Here is a 12542-nt window from a genome sequence, read left to right as displayed (position 1 = left end):
TAAGTGCAATATTTGAAGCTTTACTTAATTTATTTATTTTTAAAAAAGTAGATCTCTTACATTTCAATCTAGTCTGGTTTTTAAAGCATCAATTACTTAAATTATTTCAAGGAGAAGTTTAAGCCTTCAGCTTCGCTTCTGATAATCAATTCTAGTCTGTTGTTTGGCTTTAGTCACTTCATTTATTACAACAAGAAGTTAAATCCTTCAGCTTCACTGCGTACAATTTAATCTAGTCAGTTGTATAAAGCTTAAATTATTTATTTTATAACAAAACTACAGCTTAAAGCTATGCAATTTAATATTAATTCTATTATCATTTAAAAAATTTTAACATATTTTAAATTTCCGGGCTTATATTATGGTTGATAGGCCTACTGAGGACCCACCATTAGAAAAAAATGGGAACACATCACGATACAGTACCTCATGGGTAATGTGGAAATCTGAGTCATTACAATTATTAAACTTGAAAAAAAAAAATTACAAAAAAAAAAAAAAATATAAAAAAAAGACTGAGAGGCGGAATCGAACTCGCGACTTTGCGAACGTGAGGACAAAAGCGTAGCCGCACGTCCATTGATCTGGCTTGTAAATACTTTATGTAAGGAAATATAAAAATTGTATTTTAAACTTTAATTAATAATTAAATCTAATAATTATTATTAATAATCAATGATTATTAGTAATAATAAATTTAGCATAACAATTACAGGTAGTGGTATAAAAATTATAAAAGCTAATAAATAAAGTTTAATAATTGCGTTTTGTTATTTTTTTAAATACTGTCGGTAAGCTTTTGCTTAAAAATTATTTAATAAATAAGTTAAAGATAATTAGAATAAAATAATTTATTAATTAGTTGAAAAAAAAAAAAAAAATAAATAAAATAAACGACTCAGTTGTGGTTTTGAACACACAACTTGAGGCTCCTGGAACAAAAGCATTCTCTCACGTCCGCTGCGTCATTATAAAATGGGTTGGTAACAGCTTGTATAAAAACTGTATTTGAAATTTTAGGTAAGACCTAAGATTAATAATATATGATTATTAACGATGGTTGATGATTAAGGGGACCCAGTGGTCTAAAAATTTTGAAACATCGATTTTTTTTTGCATATTTCGAAAGTATAGTATTTTACAAATATACTGTGAAAATATTATGATGATATTCGCAGTATTTCATGTTCTAAAACCTATTTAGCAGGCCGGCCGAGTGAGTAATTTTTATTCTATTGTGCGGTGGAAAACATCTGCTTTAGTCTTTATACCTCAGTTATAATAATGATAAGCAAGTCAACATATAATGAAAAACAAGAAAAATCGAAAAAGTGCACAAGAAAAAAATATCGTGCTGGAATAGCTGATTATTCGAAAGTATATGTTCAAATCTAGTTTGTTTCAGAATTTCTTTAACTAAAACTTTAAACGCGTTTACCTCGAAACTACTTTTTTCTGCCTGGCGTAGTTGAAAAAAAAAAAATAAAAGTATCCGGTCGATTGCTTTCAAATTTGAATATGTTATTTAATACACCAACAGCTACAGCCGGTATTAGAATAAAAGTTTTGCGTTGAATATTTCTTTTTTTTAACATGCGAAATGTTACGAAAAAAAAGGCAATTTTTGGACTAAAAATTTCAACAAAGTGCCACTTCTTCAAAAAAATTTTTTTTTTTTATTCTAGTACCGGCTATAGGTATATTTATACTGATTAAAAATCCATCAAATTTTTTTGTTCAGACCCATAGAAGAGCTGAATTGCTCTACGCCGCCCGGGTTCCTTTTTTTAAAGGAGCTGGCTTCAACGCCATTTTTTAAATACTAAAAATAATTTTTTTTCTTAGTTATAAGCATTTTTGTATATATTAATAGCAATAAAATAATCCCTCGAAATTTCAAAAGGTTTGATATTTATTAACATATAAAAAAAATTTTTTTTTAAATCATGAAATTTTCAGCCTCTAGACCACCGGGTCCCCTTAAGATTACGATTAAAATTGTAAAATTTATTAACAAATGAAATTACAACCAGAGGATTATTTTTTAGTATTTACTTAAACATTTTACATCCATTTAAATTTGTTGTAAAAATTTGTAATTATTAATTAATTCAATATTTTCAAAAAATAAACAATTAAATATTTATTACCAAAAAAAGGAAGAAAGAAAAAAATCAAAATCGAGTGCGGATTTGAACACGCAACTCTGAGCGGATACGAAACGAAGCGGGGTGGGAGCAATATTTCTCCTCCGCTCGTCTGCTGCGCTCGGTTTCTCTCGGCTTCCTTCGGTTTCCCGACACACCGATAGACATCGTGGCGTGTGTGCGTTACGCGCACGGTGCTCTGGAAAGTGTAGAAATATCCCACGATCCGGCCGCACTGGTCAGACATCATGTTGAAGGTTTTACGCGATACGTTGTAAGATGTTTTGATATTTCTTATTGATGAAGTCTCTATGATATCCAATTTAACCTAAATATACATCTAACTACTATCTTTAGTTCGGGAATATCCAGCTTTTATTGACTTATCATCATCAAAAATTGATAATAAACTGTCGTCACCTTCCACCAATGACTATAATTGAAAATTCCCCATCGATTACTAAAACAAAGTTTATAAAAAGCCTGAGCGTCATAGCCAAGAGCCTTAGTTTAACAGTTTAATTCAAACTTCTTGGTCCGCGTAAACGGCGTCGATAGCCCGTAATCTTATTGCTCAAATCATTCGACGTGACAATAAGTAGACGTCGTTGATACAGGTATCTGGCTGATTAAGTTCGTGTATAGGATACTTTTATCAATTACGGTTTTTCCAAATTTTGGCTAGTCGGTTTATATAACTTACGGTCCGCGAATATTCGAACGTCGAACTTTTATGCACTCTTATTGCAGGATTCTACCCCAGGCGTTGAAAGGTCAATAAGAGGATCTTTAATATTTTCTATTTAAACCTTATTGTAAGAATCTGCTTCGGCGTTGAATAATCAATAAGCCATTCTTAAATTGACATCTTTTTGCAGTCAATTATTGCAGGAATCTGCTTAGGCGTTGAAAAAGCAATAATCGACCTCTTTATCGCGATAGGCGCGCCACGTGGGCGACGACCAACAGGTGGAGGGTACAGTAATTAAATTAGAAATATACGGGCAATTTTTGTGAGCGGACGCTGTCCTCTAAGTAGCATTGTGCATGATTGCGTCTTATTATCTAGTCTTTGCTAAATATTAAAGTTGTTGCTAATAAAAGCCATTTAGTTGTTGTTCAACGGGTGATTGTTGGATCGTTTGAATTTGATCATCGGGATATTATTTTTTTTGAGTAAGTACTCTTGTATTTCTTTTGCGGCGTATATTTCCACATGATAACCTCCCCCGGTAGTTGTTGGTCACCGCGGCGAGTGAAATTAAGCAATTAATAATAATAATTAATAGCAATTAATAATTGACTGCTGAATGAGACATGGTATTTATTATAAATAATTATTGTTAATTATCGTTGGATAATTCCTTTTTTTTATATTGTTAAAAATATCCAGATATATATATATATATATATATATATATATATATATATATATATAAAACATATACAACGTAAGTAAACGTTGCTGGTAGACATATATATATATATATATATATATATATATATATCTATAGCGCGCATACAGTACTTGAGCAAATTCCTCAAGTCCTGACGTCACCACTTGGGTGAAAAATTCCCCAAAGTATTAAAATTATTTTTCTGTTTTCACTCAAAGTGTTTGAATATTAAGCATTATTATTTATATTTATTATTATTTAAGATAATTAAGTGACTTTACTTTGTTTCATTTTGATTTATTACCCCAGCGGTCAAAATTATTATTGCAATTTTGATTGTAAAATTATACATTATTTGAACAGCGACGAATTTATTATTTTAAGGGTGAGTGAGGACAAATTCCGTATCTTTCTCTCTCTCACAGGTGCCGAAAGATAAAATAAGAAATAAAAATATTGTTATTCTTTATCCATTTGGGAAAAATTTCAACTGGAATAATTAATTCTTTATTTAATATTAAGATTAATAGTATTAATTAAATTAAATTATATTAGTTTTTATTAAATTGAGTATAAGTAATCTTTCTAGTTATATTATTATTCCTCGAGTTAAGTATGAATACTGTGTTTTGATGCTGAGATAATTATCTGATAAATTTATCTCCAGTGGTAACTTATAACTGTTTAAATTGTGTTTTGGTAATGACTAGGTGTTATTATAGGTATTAATTTAAACAAAACTAAATATTGTGTAAAATCCTTATTTTACTATTGTTTGAAAAAATTAAACATTCGGAAACCAACAGCTGTCGGGGAAAATTTAGTATTTATTTTCCTTTGGATCTTTTCCTACTATTTCATTTTATTTTTCCTGCTCTTATTTATTACTTGTATGTAATTATTTATCATATATTTACTATTTTTTAATTATTTATTTAATTTCGATTGTGTCACTCGAGTGTTTATCCGCTTCGCCACAAGCCACTTGCTCGGATTTTCCCTCGTAAATTTCCCCTGAATTAATTTTGTCCGTTTTATGTAAACGGTCTGGCGCCTGCGTGCACTAACCCAGCCTGAGGAGTTGGTTCAGACACAACATTTATTTATTTATAATTTAACAATTATCCAAATCTATTATTTTATGTTAATTTGATCTCGGTATTTATCATCATTTAGTATCATTTATTATTGTTCATTGTTATTTGTTTATTACGCGTGGGCGACCGCATACGCTATATTGTGCTGTTCCGCATCTCCGTCGCAGAATTTCAGCTACATATACGTTATAAATCTTGTCTAACAATTGAGGAAGTGGATGATCAGCCATAACTTGTACAAAGTGTTCTTTGGATTACGAAAATATTCGGTCATTCTATAATTCATTCCTGGAGGATATTCATTGGGTAGAAAATAAGCAGGTTCTTTTAAATATTTATTAGCCATAGTATTAGGACCAATTATGCCACCATGAGCTGATAAATAATTGATATAACATGACTTAGTGAAATAAGTGTTGAACATTTGATCGGGAAAAGAGACTATAGCTTTCCATTTGTTATCACGAGTAAAACTAGGAGATATTCTCCATTGATTTTGCTGTTCGCAAGCCAAAGTCGCCACACATTTCCGAAAGCCTCTATTACCACGAGCCAATATAATTTCACCCCGATGTTTTTCAATAGTGTCAGTGACTGACCAAAATTGTACAAACAGGTTACCCAGCGGCTTAATATATTTATTTTCTAGGATTTCACATTCTGTCATTGTGCTCGCTTCACTAACGTACTCCTTTTGCATAAACATTATCACAAATTCGAATGAATATTCTCTTAAAAATTTTATCACTTGGTTCACTATATCACCGAACATCATTCCCAAATATACGAGATCATGATGCGTTGCAAAAACATTCTCAATGCTACGTACTCGAAAGTCAAATACTCGTACACCTGCTTTTGATTGTTCAGTTATGTTCAATTGTTGTGTTTAAGCCGCCAGTATGGAAGTTTTATATGTGGCAGAATTATGAGTACCAATCAATGCAACCGTTTATATTTCTCGTGTCCCTGTCAAGTCCGTAAGAAAGTAACTATGATCTCGGTAAGTCGTAGACCATGCTGCAGGTAAAGACACTAATGTCATCATCATCAATGATACATATACAAATATTGTTTTCATTATATAAAAGTATACACCATTATTCTTTAATGATAGTCTACGATATCCTATCGTCACGAATTGATTTCGAGAACATATTTAAAATCTAGGTATAATGTACAATTTACAATAACATCGAGATCATAACCAAACCGTACTTTTAGTCTCAGACTTCCGTTATTAACTAAATTTTAATTTAAAGCTTGAGTCCTCAGCAGATCAGGTTTAAGTCAAAAGCATGAATATCGTATCTACTAAGAACAATTAAGCGTAAAATGCTAGAATCCTTATTTCCAAAGTGAATACATTTCTATATCTATGTAATTATTCCTTCTAAATTCTGGTTGTATCGGTTGATCCAAAACTTGTTTTCCATCAATGTATATTAGGGTGGTTCGTTTTAAACGAACATTTTTTTTTTCGCTCCCACAGCAAAATATCATTGTACACATAAAAAAAAATACCCTGAAAGTTTCAGCCATTAATCTTACGTCTAAGTACTTTTATTTTGATTTTGAAGTGTTCCCATTTAAAATACATAGGAATATTAAGTTTTTTTTTTAATTCCCTATAACTTGGCGGCATTTCATGGCACTATAGTGTCCATAGGGGTGATTTGAAGATAATTAGCTGCATTTTAAATGTGCTCACGACAAATTTATTAAAACTCGTATATTTCAGTTTTTATGCGAGATAGAAGTCATATTTTTGAAAAAATACTATATTTTTTGCACGTAAAGTCTAAACGGTTAGAGTTACGAAAAAAAAAGTAAATGAAAATTTGGTAGGAAATTAAATTCTCTACAAAAAAAGTGCCATTCATGAAATCCATAAAATCCATACGTTGAAAGATATAAAACATTTAAGAATTTATTTTATTAAATGTTGAGAGAATAATAAATATTATGTGGTTTAAACTAAAAAATTTTACATTTTTCTATTATTTTCTCATTTGTTTACGATTTATTTCTGACTGTAGAATAAAATATGCTTATACATGTAAGCAGCCGCAATCTTCATAGCCCAAGCTCGTGGTTGCGGGCACTTGGGATTCAGGGCTCTGACGTCAGTGTGACGTCACTCACACCCCCATAGGTAGACTAGCCCCCACTAACTACAGGCAGTGGGACTAGAGGACAACGAGGGGACATACAGTTCCGGCGCAACCCCCGATACCCTCTTCACGTAGTGACCCATCTTGTACACCCCCTCACTCGCATCATAATTATGTTATTGTATCATCCGTTGTATATATCTCCTCTGCCACTTTGCGCAGTATATTGTAAGAGAATATTAAACAAATAAAGTATCTAGTTAAGTGAACTATATATATATATTTCGCGTTTACATATCAGAAGTGAGATAAGCAATCCGTGCGCGAGTTATTAGTGGTGTAGTGAGGTCACTATAGTGCAAGTGAAAATGGTGAAACCAGTGTGTGGCGAAAATTCAAGGGGAAGTCCTCCGCACTACACTCCACAGCCGGAGGGAGGTAATGCGTCCAGGAGACAGAGAAGCGCATCGCAGCACTCACCGACGGCGAGAGATAGGCAACGTAGCTTGTCTCGGGGGACGACGCCGTCTCGGTCGGTAGACAGAGACTATGGGGATCGCAGCTATTTTCGTGACCCGTATAGATACGACAGCGAGGACAGAAGAGCTGAACACGGTGGTCGCAGAACGTCGTCACGGAGCACATCAGTCTCCGATTTGCAAGAGGCCATTATTAGAATCGCGGAGGCCAGGAAAGTGCCAGCCGAGCGACCGAGGTCGCACAGCGTTTCCGACGGACGACACATCCCCATCTTCAACCTAGAAAGTGGGAACCAAACCATCCAAGTGTGGATCCAGAAGGTCGAGGAACTTCAGAAGATCAACGGATGGGACGACGTCGTCACCGCCAACCTGGCGATGGATAAGTTAAAAGGCACGGCGTACCAGTGGTACGAAAGACTAGAGTCCGTCGCCTTTTCATGGAAGGAATGGAAGAGGAAACTCACTGAGGCATTTACGGTGCATCGGAGGATGCCAGATAGGATGCGAGCGATGCTGGAGCGGAAGAAGAGATCAGACGAGTCGATGATGCAATAGTTCTTCGCCAAATCATCCCTCGTCGCGGCGTGCGGCCTCCAAGGATTGGACGCAGCCGACTGCATCGCTGACGGGATCACTGATCACTCCCTGAGCCTCACGATCGCGAGGAATCGCTTCCCAACACCGGAAGAACTCCGAGTATTCCTAAGTACCGTCGAGGAGACGGTGAAACCGACTGATCGACATCAGGTACGAGAAACTTCGAGGCACACCCGGCACCACCGGAACCTTCCCAAGCCTCGCCAGCCTCACCCTGATACCATCAAAAGTAGTCAGGGGATCAAGAAATTTGCAGAGGAAAAAAGGACTGCAGATAAATCAGCAGCTCAAGTTAAATGCTTCCATTGTGGCGAGTTGGGCCACGTAGCGAGCCGGTGCGTAAAAGCTAAGAAGGAAGGCGATGGAGAGAAGAAGATCTTACCCATCGGATCTGAGCCACGAGCCGGTAACTTGAGGTTTATAGATATTACCGTCAACGGAAAAGTCCTGAAAGCGTATGTTGACGCTGGGAGCCAGCGTGTCACTCTGAGAAAGGGAGATACGGATAGCTTGCAGTTATAGATTAAACCGACGGACGAAGTACTACGAGGCTTCGGTGGAGGCATTGTTCATCCGTACGGGATCGCCAAGGCGAAACTACAAGTAGACCTCGCCGAAGGAGAGGTCAACGTGCACATTGTACCAGACGATCTGCAGACTGTCCCGGTAATTGTGGGACAGCCATTCCTTGATTTACCAGGAGTCAGGACGGCATCAGGAGATGGTGAGCTGAGAGTATTTCACAAGGCGGCAGTTTCACTAACAGGGTTAGATACGCTGCCACCTCGCAAGATGTCATTATGGGCCACGGAGACGACAGTCATCCCGCCGCAGCAATCAGCAGACATCAAGGTAAAATTAAATGACGATTATATTGGTGATTTGTATATAGAGCTTAGTGTACGTGGGCAGGAAGGCCGGGAACATTGCGTTCCTCGGTGTACAATAGACACAAATTCGTCTATATTGCCGGTCGTGAATCTTTCCGATAGTCCACTCATAATAAATAAAGACAAAATTGTCGCCAGAGCTGAGCAGGCCCGAGAGGAGACAATAGACGAGCATAAAGTTCGAGAAATTTGTGCAATGACGAAAATAGAAAAAGATAGAATACCGAGGGATCAAGTCCAGGTAGAAGGTCGACTACCTGAGGTTGAAAGGGACGGTCTTTTTCAATTGCTAGACGAATATAGAGATTGCTTTGCGTTTAACATAAGTGAGTTAAGGCGAACGAATGCCACAGAAATAAAAATAGAATTGACGGGAGATGAAGTCGTGACTTACAGGCCGTATAGATTGTCATATGCAGAGCGGGAACAAGTACGAGAAATAGTCAATGAATTAAAGGAAAACGGTATTATTCGCGAATCCAATTCAACGTTCTCAAGTCCTATTTCGTTAGTCCGTAAAAAGAACAGCGAGGTGCGTATGTGTATTGACTATCGCGCGTTAAATGCAATTACGAAAAAAAATCACCAGCCACTACCGCTAATAGAAGATCAACTAAACGAACTGCAAGGGGGCTCGCGGTTCACAAAATTAGATATGTTCTCGGGGTACTACCAGGTACGAGTAGCGGAAGAGTCCATCTAGAAAACCGCGTTTGTAACACCAGATGGACAGTATGAGTTCCTTCGCATGCCGTTTGGGCTAGCAAATTCACCCTCAGTGTTTCAAAGACTTTTAAATCAAATAATATCACCTCTTAAGGGAAAAATTCATGTCCTTGCGTACATGGATGACATTCTTATACCATCAACAAATGTGCAAACCGGTCTTGAAGCATTGAGATGCGTGTTGGTACAAATACGGCATGCTGGGCTAACTTTAAAACTAAGTAAATGTACGTTCTTACAAACAACGGTCGACTACCTGTGGTACGAAATAAATGCTGAAGGGTCTTAGGCCGGGCGGTCATAAAATCGAAGCTGTCGCACAGATGCCAGTACCCGAAGATGTGCATGAAGTTCGAAGATTTATTGGTCTGGCCAGTTACTTTAGAAAATTCATACAGAATTTTGCTGTAATTGCCAGACCCTTAACTCTGCCCACAAAGAAAAGTGAAAGTTGGCGTTGAGGCGATGAACCGAGAGACGCGTTTGAAAAACTAAAGGAAAAACTTGTAAGCAGACCCGTGCTAGCATTATATAAACATGGAGCGGAAACCAAGTTACATACAGACGCTAGCAAGATCGAGGTAGGCGGAATATTATTTCAAAAACAGGATGATGGTATGTTGAGACTCGTCGCTTATTACAGTAGACAAACAACAAAGGAAGAACAACGGTATCATTCCTTCGAGCTCAAAACACTGGCGGTAGTGAGTAGCTTACAACGTTATCGCGTCTATCTATACGGGATGCGTTTTAAAATTATCAGCGACTGTAGCGCGTTGAGAGCAACTTTTGTCAACCGTGATTTTCTCCCTCGCGTCGCGAGATGGTAGCTTCAATTGCAAGAGTACGATTGTGTGATCAAATACCGAGCAGGTATAAAGATGTCCTACGTTGACGCGCTGAGCCGGAGTCCGGTCACATCGGAGAAAGATGCCGCGAGGATTGACGGCATCGGGTTATTATAGAAACGGGCCATTGGCTGCTGTATGCACATTTACAGGATCGACGGTTAAAATACGTGAGGGAGGTTCTGAATGCTGAACCTAAAGACGCTGAGGATAAGCAAGTCCACAGTGAGTTTAAACTTAAAGACAATCGAGTATTTCGGAAGGTAGACAAAGGGTTAAGATGGGTGGTACCGCAAGCGGCGAGGCGACAGATCGTAAAGTTATGCCACGATGATATTGGACATGTGGGACTTGACAAAACGTTAGAGAAATTGCGCGATGATTACTGGTTTCCGTCAATGAAATGTTATGTCAGGCGATACATTAGTTCATGTTTTAATTGCTTATACAATAAAGAACCGGCCGGAAAAAGGCCAGGTCACTTACATCCTATAGAAAAGGTCGCCGAAGCCATGCATACCGTACATATTGGCCATTTAGGACCCTTCGTTCCGAGTACTTGTAAAAATACTCAAATACTTGCAATGGTCACTTCATTTACAAAATACGTATTCGCACGTGCGGTGAAGAACACACAGACTTCATCAGTTATAAAATTTTTGAATTACACCGCGGACACAGGAGTTGGTTATCCTCGACGCATAATTAGCGACCGCGGCACTGCGTTCACGAGCAAGGCATTCGAAGAGTTTTGTAAGGAGAAAAATATACAGCATGTTAAAACTGCTGTACAGACACCCAGGACTAACGGGCAGGTAGAAAGATATAATCGAACAATATTAGGTATGTTGTCTGCGAGCGTTGAGGAAGAACCTCAATGGGATCGTACATTACCCAGGGTAATCTGGGGATTAAATATCACCGTAAATAAGGCAACGGGAAAACTACCTTCGCAATTGTTATTCGGGTTTCGACCGCAACATTCGACTGAATCACAAGTGTTAAATAAGTTGGGTGAGAGTGATTGCACTTATGACCGTACGAAAGATATTGAGGAGGCACAACGGGTTATCGAGCAGACTCAGCAACAGCAGGTTGCTCGGTACAATCGGAAACGAGCTTCGTCTCGAGTGTTCAGTTGTGGTGACATAGTAATGACTAGACGCGTTGCAAGCTCAAATGACGGGCTGAGTAAAAAGCTACTGCCAAAGTACACTGGGCCATATCAAATCACCAAGATCCTCGACAAGGACCGTTATGTCGTTGAGGACGTCAAGGGAGCGGAGCGGACACAGAAACCCTATAGTGGGATATTTCCGGGCGAGAAACTGAAGATGTGTGGTACAGAGGTTAGCGACTCCAGCTCCAGTGACAGCTCAGAGGATTCTGATTCAGCACCTGCACTGCCGGGTACGATCCATATCTACATTAAGGCAGAGTGGGGCCTCTAGAGCTGCGAAAAGTCGTAAAGTATGACCTGCACCAGTTGGTAGTGGTTCTAGAGGCTGAATTATCGGGGGAACTGCGAAAAGTCACACTTGTGTGACCTGCACCGGTTGGTGGTGGTTCTGACGAGAGTAAAGAGGCACTCGAACTGCCAAATGTCGTAGGGTACGACCTGCACCGGTTGGTGGTGGTTCGAGGTACGAGGCTCGAGGCTGACAGAACTGCGAAGGGTCGTGGATACGATCACACCAGTTGGTGGTGGTTCTGAGGGCGGACAGTCATCTTGAGTTGCGAAACGTCGTGAGATACGACCTGCACCGGTTGGTGGTGGTTCGGGTGACTGTAGTTTTGATGATCTGGCAACATGATAACGTTGTCAAGGTCGCCAAGACTGGCGCATGGTGCTACTCGGAAAACGTCGAGTAGCCACGCATGATTTAAGCATGTCGCATGGAATTAAGGCGGTTGGACTGCACCCGCAGCTGTCTATTTCCATGTTGTGTGCTACTAGGAACACCAATTACTAATATTAATTTCTTCTATTATAGAAAAACGTCGAGTGACTCGGAGTATGGCCTCCACGTGCTCTCCTCCGGATGCTGACGTCCCGAGGACGTGAAGAATGTCAGGAAGGCCGACTGTAAGCAGCCGCGATCCTTATAGCCCAAGCTCGTGGTTGCGGGTACTTGGGACTCAGGGCTCTGACGTCAGTGTGACGTCACTCACACCCCCATAGGTAGATTACCCCCCACTAACTACAGGCAGTGGGACTAGAGGACAACGAGGGGACATACAGTT

This window comes from Microplitis demolitor, chromosome 6 (genome assembly GCF_026212275.2).
Source record: "Microplitis demolitor isolate Queensland-Clemson2020A chromosome 6, iyMicDemo2.1a, whole genome shotgun sequence".
Classification (NCBI taxonomy): domain Eukaryota; kingdom Metazoa; phylum Arthropoda; class Insecta; order Hymenoptera; family Braconidae; genus Microplitis; species Microplitis demolitor.
This window is presented reverse-complemented; position numbering follows the sequence as displayed.